Source organism: Prunus persica, chromosome G3 (assembly GCF_000346465.2).
Source record: "Prunus persica cultivar Lovell chromosome G3, Prunus_persica_NCBIv2, whole genome shotgun sequence".
NCBI classification, from domain to species: domain Eukaryota; kingdom Viridiplantae; phylum Streptophyta; class Magnoliopsida; order Rosales; family Rosaceae; genus Prunus; species Prunus persica.
Genome location: NC_034011.1, coordinates 11,853,895 through 11,865,177, shown reverse-complemented (window position 1 = coordinate 11,865,177; position 11,283 = coordinate 11,853,895). Strand labels below are relative to the sequence as shown.

At 38.4% G+C, this 11,283-nt stretch overlaps 1 long non-coding RNA gene and 1 pseudogene across 1 annotated transcript; both read left to right on the top strand.

Annotated features, from left to right (window-relative positions):
• LOC18780530 lies at positions 4,280-5,165 on the top strand (annotated as a pseudogene).
• Positions 6,137-7,761, top strand: LOC109948195. Its single transcript, XR_002270806.1, has 3 exons — positions 6,137-6,286; positions 6,528-6,599; positions 7,527-7,761. It is a non-coding gene; the product is annotated as an uncharacterized LOC109948195 (long non-coding RNA).

Below are 11,283 nucleotides of genomic sequence, written 5' to 3'. Positions count from 1 at the left end.
CCATACGAAGACCGCAATCACTACGATAAAGGAGAAATTCACTGAACAGCAGCTGCAAATGTTTGAACAGAGTTGTTTTGGTCATCTCCTACGGATTGAGGACCTCAAGTGGACTTCTCCAATTGTCCACGGCTTGCTGCTCAGGAAAGCTGATCCCAAGACAGTTTCCCAACTGAACGGGATCAAATTCATTGTTGGCAATAAGGTCATCCAATTCACGGCGCAGCAATTTTGCATCGTGACAGGGCTAAGGTTTGGAAACCTTCCCTTTATTCCGATTCCCACTAATGAGAACTGCTCATTGAAACGGAAGTACTTTGCCAATGATAAAACTGTGAACCTGTTGGAATTAGAAAAGGCCTTCCTCGAATGCGATGATGTGGACGATGTATTGAAGCTCGGATTCGTATACTTTACTGTGTTTGTGCTGTTGGGCAGTGAAAAACATGTCCACATTGACATGCGATATTTGAAGTTGGCGGAAGACCTTGAAGACTTTGGGAAGTATCCATGGGGTGCTGTGTGTTATGCGAAGACAAATGCGTCACTGCTGAGGGCACTTTGTGCAGATTACCAGCGAGTGAAAGTGCCCACAAAAACTGCAAAAAAAAAAAAAAAATCTGGAAAGAAACCAACAACAACGGCAACTGGTAGACCAAGAGAGTACCACCTCAAAGGTTTTGCCTATGCACTTCAGGTGAGCAAATGTCCATTGATGTTGAAGTTAAATTGCATTTGTTTACAATGACGGACCTTTTATTCCTCAAACCAGATTTGGGCGTATGAGGTATTTCCAGCGTTGGCTGCACTACATTTGGTGGTGCACGAAGATAATGCGTACATCCCTCGTTTACTACATTGGAGGAGCAATAGTTCGCCGCGTTTTTATGAGCTAATGAGCCAAGTATTCGAGAACCTTGAGGTTAGTTCAGTTTTTAATGATAATGTTAGGGATATGAAAATATAATATAATTAGTTTATTGATATGTATATTGTATATGTAAATTGCAGGTTGATGTGCAGCTTCTCCGGCCATCTGTAATGGACAAGCAGCAGCCGTATTGGACTTGGGGTGACAATGCTGACGACACTGAAGAACTTTTTGACTTGTTGGGCGATGACGCTGAACAAAAAACCGGCACTTCTGCCTCTGTAGAAGAAAAAGATGAGGACATTGACGAAACTGCTAGCCTTCCGTCGTCTTCTAAGGCAAGCATTAATTTTGTTTCCAAGATATACGTCATAATACAATAGGAAAAAAGCTGCTGTATTGTTGCAATATAATTTGGAAATATTGTAACACTTGCGTTATAATTGAATGCAGGGTACAGTCGTGTCCACTGAGTTACGTACTTTGAAGCGTGACTTTCAAAGGACAAAGGATGAATTGGCCAAAGTTGCCATATCAAATCGAGCGCTTCGCAACAGAGTGCATCAGTTGGAAGACATGGTACGGAAGGAGTCATTGAAAGTTGAAAGAGAATTTGAAAAAAATAAAAAGTGTGTGGAGGATTTCCGCAACACCCTGGCTTCAATGGAGCATTATTTTTAGGTGGAGATAGAGCAACTAAAAATACGAAATCGTGGGGTGAATGAAGGTGGGGAAGGACATGAGGACCTCGGTAGTCCTCATATGAATGAAGGAGCAGCCAATGACTTCTCGCCTCCACATGAGTATGTTAGTCCGCCTACAGAACCGGCAGTAATGGAAACACAAGTCCCCGCTGATGGAGCCGAACCTTCCGCAGCCATGGTAGTCGAAGAGGCAGCAATGACTGCTTCAGTTGCTGACTTAGAAGTGCATGAAGCAGCTGAGCAGGCACAATCCGAGAAGCTGCCTACCCCGGAAGATGTGGCCGGGTGTGACGAAATCTGCCAAAGAGTGTTGTTTTTGTTGGAAGATTGGAAAAAGATTCAGAGTATGCCATCGAGAGGTCCAATGAATCCTCCAAGTCTACCCACAGTTAGTATGGCTGGTGATGAAGAAGGGAGTTCGACTGTTGAAAAAAAGGAAGTGGAAGGTAAATGGTGCAGACAGAAGTGCCCGGCGCAGACATTGTTGAGCCCATTTACTAATCCTTTAAGGAAGAAGAGGACGATGAGTGTGTCGGCTGCGATTGCAACCCCGCCATATTTTGATCCAACAAAACCCGTGCCCATTGAAGATGTGAAGGCAGTAATAGAGTTTTGCACTGCCTGAAAAAACAATATCAGGTTAGGATTCTTTACCTTTGAAATCCAATCTTCATCATATTCTAGTATGTAGTCATAGACTAATGAAAAAATGTAGAGTTTGCTTTAATATACTTATGTATTTTTGTCGGAATTATGAGATGATCGTTGCAAGTTTGCTTTTTGTAGTGCGGAGGTGCAGTTGGAATCATTTTCAGTGGGCGCAAATTTTTTCTACAAACTTATCGATGACACGGAATGGGTTAGCTCAAGGGTAAGAATACACCAAGCTCTACTTTATTACAATAATTCAATTGTTTTCCCACCTTTTTTAATTGTAGAGTTGTATGAAATTGTGCTCATAGTATATATGTCAACTTTCAGCACCTGGACATGGCAACCTTTCTTATCCGGAAAAGGCAACTCTCTTATCCGTTGGTATTTGGAACTGACTGGACAACGGCAGTTTATTGCTTGCAGGTAAACATGTTACCATGTTACATTCACTGGTTCATTTGCTTTCGGTTGTGATTTTCTAATATGCCTCCATTTCAATTTATGCAGCAATTTCTAGAGCCGTTGAAACCGACTACGAAGAAACGTGGAGCGAAGAAGGCAGCTGCTTCAAACACCATTGACCTTCCACCTAACAAGCTTAAGAATATACATCACTATGTGCGCGGTACGTGGCAGCACGGGTATGGCCAAGCTTGGACAAAAGTCCGGAAGGTCTATTTTCCATATAATCTTCGAGGGTCCCACTGGGTTGCAGTCGAAATTGATTTCGTCAGACATACTGCAACTGTGTATGACTCCTATGTTGCGTATACCAAATCTTTGAGGCTGGTTACACTGTTGCACCCTATTAGCGATACACTAGCACGAGTGCTGTACGCGATACACTAGCACGAGTGCTGTACGAGATGCACTTTTATGAAGATTCTGAGGTTGAAGAGGTTAAGCAAAAGGGGCTGCAGATGTCGAGGTTTACGCCATTCTCAGTTTGCAGCATTGCAGGTCTTCCACAACAACGAGATGGGTAAGCTTTGTCAATTTAGTGTAGTTTATCCAAATTTTACATAACTGCAGTTCTAATTTCCCAACTTATTGGCCTGACAGTACGTCTTGCGGAATCATGACCGTCAAATTCATCGAGCATCTTAGTGCTGGGATTTCGGTGGATAAAGTTGACCCTTTAAAGATCAAATATTACCGACCGAAGCTTGCAATTGAGGGTTTAAGGGGGGAGGCATATTTATGAGGTAAATGTCTTAATGTCCGTGAATTCACCTCACTATGGACTTATGACTTGGGAATTCACTTTGCTCATAACTTATGTCAGGAACTCCTTCATATGAACATGCAGACGTAGATGCTTTGGTGGGGGTACTTCATATGGTCATCCCGCCTTTTTGCTAGAGCTAGTTGGTTTAGATATTATGGTGAGGTGTAATATTGTACAGTCTAGAAGCAGTGGCTAATTGCCTTACATGGCACACACACTGTTTTGATTTTGAAGGTTAACTATTTTGTACACCTCCATATATGAATATAGTTGCTCTTTATGGATGCTTTTGTAGCCATTGTTCACATTTTTTGTCTGTGGTTTTGGGAATCTGTTACTGGACTTACTGAAGCATACAACTCTGTTAACATTTCTCCATTTAGTTTTGACTTAGTTCGTTGTAAATAATTGATGCTCTTACTTTCTTTAGTTTGATATGATTTCTTCTAATATGTGATATATTTTTCTTTCCCTTCATAATTGGACATAAGATAGGCATCTTAGTGCTGGAATGGACTGTTATGTTTCCGTAAACTACTTAATACTGATCTGCGTACGCTGAACTGCCCATTTTCCTTGCACAAAGATTCATATTTTTTCAAATTTGTTAGAAATTTATCATTTTGTAAAAACTCTGGTTTGATACCTATCTTAAACATTATGAAGCTGATATGAGAAACATTGCTAACAGATTCTTGGTCCTGTCTATTTCAGTGAGTGGCAGAAATTCTTATGATTACTCTTAATTAGTTTTAGGTGATGGGGGTTACAAGATTTGATACCTATCTTAAACATTATTTTATGCTTGTTTTGGGTAAATGATTCTTCAGTACCTGTCTATCGTTGAGCAACATTCCTATCAGTCAAACATATTCTCCAGATGTCAAACGTGAGCTGTTGATGCTTTCTTTACCTGCAATTTTGGGTCAGGCCATTGATCCCTTAGCACAGCTAATGGAGGCTGCTTACATTGGTAGATTGGGTATGTTTTCACTCCTTTAAATGAGTTGAACGACTAATATTTGTATAATGCATTGAACTTTGGAGCTTTTATTCAATGTTTTTGGCTTTTTTGTTTTTCCATAGGTTCTGTGGAGTTGGCTTCAGCTGGTATTTCAATGAACATCTTCAATTATATATCAAAGCTATTTAATATCCCTCTCCTCAGTGTTGCTACATCTTTTGTTGCTGAAGATCTTGCAAAGAGTGAAAGTATAGCTTCTACTTCAGGTGAAGTTTAACTTTTTTTAATTACTTTCTCATCTCTGTTGGACATCAATTTTGGTTAGGGTTCATGTCTAAATTAGAGCATAGGTGACTTAAAATTTCTCCATTCGTAATCTAAATTCGGCTAATCATTGTACAGAAAATGGTTGGCTAGGAGACATTACTAATGGTAAACCCGAACGTACTGATGGAGTAACTGAGAGAAAGCAGCTATCTTCAGTGTCTACAGCTTTACTATAATCAGTGGGGATTGGGATTTTTGAGGCCGTAGCCTTGTGTTTGGGATCTGGATTGTTTCTGAATATGATGGCCATATCAATGGTAGGTTCCCTGATCTAAAATTACAGCTCATACTGATTTGTTATATGCCTGTTGTTATCTTTGTTTACATAAACATACAAACATATGTTTTCTGTGTGTACTGTGTACATACATGTTTACATATTTATGTGAATAATTACTATACAATTTGTAGGTCTAGTGTATGTGTGGTCACTTAACAGGTGATAGTATAACTTTCGTGTAATTTTATTAATTTCTGTGGGTCTGGGTGGGGGGAGCCATATGTTTTGTGTTTTTTCTTCTCTCAAGCTCTTGGCTTTGAATTTTAAGCAAGATTTTTCTTTTTTCTTGAATATCACAGGACTCAACTATGCGCATTCCTGTAGAACAGTTTCTTTCACTAAGACCATTTTCTTACAACCACACATGTACACACCTCTATGTGTGTGTGTGTGTGTGTGTTACTGGTCTGTTATTCTCGCATAATGTTTTTATAACTTTGTCCCCAACTAGTTGGTTTCTATTTGTCTTTAGTTAAGCTTGAGTGGTCCATCTGGTTAATTGATGTATTTTGCTTTGTGCAGGTATTGGTAATCTCCTAGCTGCATTTTTATTACCCATCCTTATGTATTATTTTGGTTTGGGTGTAACTGGTGCAACCCTTTCCACTGTTATATCTCAGTATGTGATTTTCAAAACAGTTTCTGTTAATATTCCTTTTTTGCTTTACTTCGCAAATGAACATATTTTGGAATTTCTGTTTTCAGATACACTGTCACCTTTTTAATGATCTGGTTTTTAAATAAGAGAGCTATACTATTGCCTCCAAAGGTGGGATCATTGCAATTTGGTGGATACATAAAATCTGCTCAGTTCCTTTTCTTTTTCTTTAAACTTTTACCCTCTCATATATCTGAAAATATAAGCCCTTTTTTTCAAGTGTTCTGCTTCAATTATTTGCTTGACTATCAACACTATCATAATATTTGACTTTTTTCGTTTTCTGATTGAGCAGTGCATGTATCTGGACAGTATGTCTCTTAATGTTTCATTTTGTCTTTGTGATGCTAGTTAAACCTCGAGATAATTCTCTCTTGTCTTCCTTTTCAAAGTTCTTTCCCTAATTGCTTTTGTTTTCAACTCTGGGATGATACAGATGGTTTTCTTCTTGGAACAACTCTTGCTGTTCTTACTACCTTGACATTGGGAACATCAATGGCTGCTCGTCAAGGTCCAGTAGCTATGGCTGCTCATCAGATATGTATACAAGTTTGGTTGGCTGTATCCCTTCTAACTGATGCAATGGCTGCATCTGGTCAGGTATGCTCTCTCTCATTTTTTCATCGCAGTTCGTATGTACTCATTTCCATTTGGTGATCCAGATCAATCAGTGGGTGAAGTCTAACTTTCAGTTTTACTTCACCCCGAGTGTGGAATTCTTTTCCTATTTTAACTGGACCAAATTTCATAGATTTTTGTCTGCAAATTGGGGTTTTGTGATGAAGTGTGTGTCTTTGCATTTGACATCAAATTTACACAGCTAAAATGTGTTTGTTTGTAGGCCCTGATTGCTACTTATTTATGTAAAGGTGAATACAAAATTGTGAAAGAAGTTGCTGACTCCGTGTTAAAGGTATAGCTTTTTTTTATCATCTATAATTACATGGATGCTCCCAGATCTGCCTGATCTTTGGTGTAGTTTCGTTATGTTGCATATCAGAAAAAGAACCAACTGAATTCATCGCACCATCCAAAAATTAAATTTAAGTCATGCCACTTTCTTGCAGGGTCTAAAAGAAATGGTTGAGTGTTTGTCTGGAACTTTGACTAAGTCAACTAATGCTATTGGGCAAGACGATATTGAAGGTCCAGGAATGAAACCAACAAACCTCCTGAGGTTTGAATAAGAACTCTGTTATCTACTATTTACATCATTCTTGAAATTGTAATGGAGCCCATCTGCTTGTATGCATATGTGATGATTTCTGCTGAGGTTCCCATTTATAGCATGCCTCTTTTTTCTTTTTTACTTTGCTTTTTTACTTTTCGCTGGTCATATGTGCGTGGCCGGTAGATGCATTTGGCACTATGAACTGACTCAGTGGCAGTTACAAATTACCATAGGTCTTAATTCTGGAACTGCCCTTCATCAATGGCTTCATCTGTACTTAACCTAGTTGTTTTTGCATGTTGGTCTCAACCAAGTGTTGATTGCAATATTCTAAACAAGATGACCATATACTGTTATTTGATGTAGGCATACGTATGAGATGGCTTAGTTTTAATTGGTTTAGTTGTTCCAAGTTTTATGTACACAATCTCACAGTAACTGCCGAGTTGTTTTTCACTTCTCGTATTTCTCCGTGGTATTTATTCGCTCATATTCTGCTTATGGAGATGAAGTAAAAATTACTGTGGAGCTTATAACATGTTTAGTTTATTTTGTGGGCATGACTTATGTTCTTGATAACCCTTTTTCTTCAAAATCTCTAGTTTCTGTCATCTGAAGTCTTTTCAGTCATTCAGGTCAAAAAATCTCCAACCCACTTTGGAATGGCAGAACAAGTGTTAGAAGGCCATAAAGAAATAGCCACAAGTTCTGATACATGTACATAAAAAGTGTGAAGTTCAAACCTACAGACGACAAGAGAAGAAGGAAGCTCTGTCCCATAGAGGTGATCCGTGGAGTAAACATGTTTATGCCACCATTCCAAATTGACTGGCCCCTCGAATTGCACAATGGCAATATGCTCTCCTCCTGCGACTCTAAAGTAGGCAAAACACTGGTGTTGGAAGGACATGTAACAAGGTTATTGTGCATTCCATTGTACAAGCTTGAATGGATTTTATTTTCTGTTGTATTTGGCCCTTCTCTTTTGAAGCATGCCAAAAATCATCCTGGTTTCGTAATATGTGGTTTGTGGCCAATTCATTTACCGTGGATGTTGCATTTTTGTACCCAATATTTGATAGCTGCCTTCTTTTGAAGGACAATTAATTGAGGGAGAGAATTACTTTCCTTTTGAATATGATTCCATGTGCAACTCCAGCTATCATTTGAAAGGTCCACATCAATTCATGGTAATATAAGGATGGATAACAATTGTCGTGTCCGTCATAGTTGAATTCAGGATTACTTTCAATGAAGTGGAGACTTATTAGACCACATGCCATTGACATACGATATAACAGCAATATTAGGTCAATATAAGTGCACTATAGAGGCAATATTAGAGCAATATAAGGGCAATATGATAGCAATAGTATTCCACTATAGATACAATAGGGTGGCAATACGCATACACTATCTACACAATATACAGGCAATATGAAGGCAATATACATGCAATAGAACTACAATATTAAGTCAATCTACATACAATACATACACATTACAGACAACATTTCACCCATGCAAAATAAATCGCCACCGAACCTTAACAATACTATCTCGCGAAGGGAAAATGAAGGCAACAAAAGATCCATGTACTCAGGTGAGATGAACTGAAACAGCACTCACCGTTACTACAGGTCCATCAAAAGATCCATGTCTTTGTCCTTTCTCCTCGCTGCATGCACGAGGCTATGATGAGCCATTCCTTCAGCACCCATATTCAGCACCTGCCAGACACCAGCTACATCAATTTCACTCCAATTGTAGTCTGGTGAGATGACCGAAGCATAATCTCGGAACATTTCGAAGCCGTTGTTGAAACATTCAACCATTTCATGGTTATATTCTTCAGATTGTGTGAATTTTTTGACGGCATTTTTCTTTCTCTCTTCCAATTTCAACTTCAACGACTCTAACTCTTTGCTCCGACTTTTTGCTTTTAGAGTTTGCTTCACCTCTCCTGCGTATGCTTTGTTCAACTTGTTCGCCAAGTTTCCCATAACTTGGCCATGAATATCGCACTTACTCTCCCACCAATCCATTGCCTTTGACATATATTGGAGGTGGTGCTTGACGGCAGAGATTTGGTCAAGTGGATCATTGATCTCAGCCTCACTTCCAGATGAAGTGGGATCATGATTGGGAGTCCGATGTGGAGATGGGAATGGCACATGCCACGGCTGGTCCCCCGGGTAACTGACATGCTCATTTGGAGGGCGTACATCCGACATCTTTAAGTATTGCTGGGGACAATTCACAGCTGTTGCCTGCAACAAAACAAATAAAGCTACATTCAGTCTCCAGTTGTAAACGACAACATGGTTAGCTTTAGTGGAGAATATTTGTGCTGCACTAAGACTAATTACCTTTCCCGTTAAGAAGGTGCCTCTGTTGCAGTTCTATATAGGAAGGTTCAGTTATATGTACGAACTATTATGAAGTATATTGCGTGTTTAGTTGGTGCATTCAATTGATGGGATTGCAAACTACACCATTAACTCCTTAGCTGCAATGCAAACCTTAATGGGACATTGTAAATTGTGGATTTCAACCCAAAATAGGACTATGTCACTAAGCATTTATTGCGAATTTCAGAAAAGAATATTGGAAATTACCGAAATTGGAAAATTGGACAATTGAAAAAGTGAAAACTTGGAAAATGGGAAATAAGGAAACTTGGAAAATTGGAAATAGAACAAAAGGAAAATTGAAAAATCGGAAATACGAAAAAATGGAAACTTGGAAATTTGGAAAATTGGAAAATTGGACATAGGAAAAAGGAAAAATTGGAAAGAGGAAACTAGGAAATAGGATAAAATGACAGTTGGAAAATTGGAGAAAATTGGAAAATTGGAAAATTGGAAAATAGGAAAAAGGAAAAAAGGACACTTGGAAAATTGTAAATTTGGGTAATTGGAAAATTGGAAAATTGGAAATTGGACAAAAGGAAACTTGAAAAATAGGAAAATAGGAAAAAGGAAGAAATGGAAACTCTGAAAAGAAGAAAATTGGAAAATTCTAAATAGGAAATAGGAAAAAAAGACACTTGAAAAATAGGCAAATTCGCAAATTGGATAATTGAAAATTTGGAATATTGGATAACTGGATAATTGCAAACTAGGAAATAAGGCAACTTGGAAAATAGCAAAATTGGAAATAGAACAAAAGGAAAGTTAGCAAATTGAAAAATTGGAAAATTGGAAAAAGGAAAAAGAAAGAAACTTAGAAAATAATCCAATTGGAAAAAAGAAAATTGGATAATTGGACAAAAACTGAATTTGAAAATTGGAAATAGGAAACAGGGACACATGGAAAATAAGAAAATTGGAACCGAATTGAAATTTTGGAAATGGGAAATAAGACAATTACCATATTGGACAATTTTATTTACTTTCTGAATTAGGCAAAGTAGGCAACTTTTTTTAATTACATAATGGGAAAATGGGAACATTGAAAAATTGGAAAACTGGAAATATAACAAAAGGAAACTTGGGAAATTGCACAATAGGAAAATAAGGAATAGGCAAAAATAGGCAAAAATAATGAGAAATTGGAAAATTGGAAAATTGGATGACACATGGAAAATAGGAAAATATGAATAATGGAAAAATGGAAACGAATTGAGATTGCTGAAATGAGAAATAAGACAATAACCATATTGGTCAATTTGAATGAGTTGGTCAATTAGGCAAATAGGCAAATCCCTTATTTGAATTAAATAATGGGAAAATGACCAAGTTCGGAAGGTCCAACATACAACTATATTACAAAAAGGCATACAGTGAATTGGCTAATAACTCCCGCCCAATACTATCCCGCCTAAGACTCCCGCCAATCCCTCCCGCCAATTACTCCCCCTAATCCTCCCGCCAATAACTCTCTGAGTTACTCCGGGTCATTAAAACCTGCCTATATTAATCAACCCAGCTGTTTGAAATGAAAACTTCCATCACATTAACTCCTGCTTGCAGCCATTACCTTCCCCACTGATTTCACTCACATCGCATTTAGTCCCCTTTTTTCCAATTAAGTTGTACACCAGGCTACAATAAATATCGAAGACCATGGACCATAACCTCACACCAAACCCAACGCTTTCAATTACTGAAGGAGGGGAGACTGAAACACAAGCCAAGTCACCTAATTCACTCCCTGCAGACTTGGTCCATGGCATGCAGCAATGTCGAGGCAATACGATGTTTTGGAAAAATCTTCATGCAGACATAGTTTCAAAAATTGTGGAGGGCCAAGGTAGATGGGGTGTCATAAAAAACCGCACAATTCGCTCTCGTTATCATGCTCGCATGCATCTCCTACATATAAAGGCAATGAAAGCAAAAATTGAAATTGCCCCTGCCACTGCAATTATGGTATTCAAGGAGTCAGAAACAATAGCCAAGTTGAAGAAAGAAGAAGTGGAAAG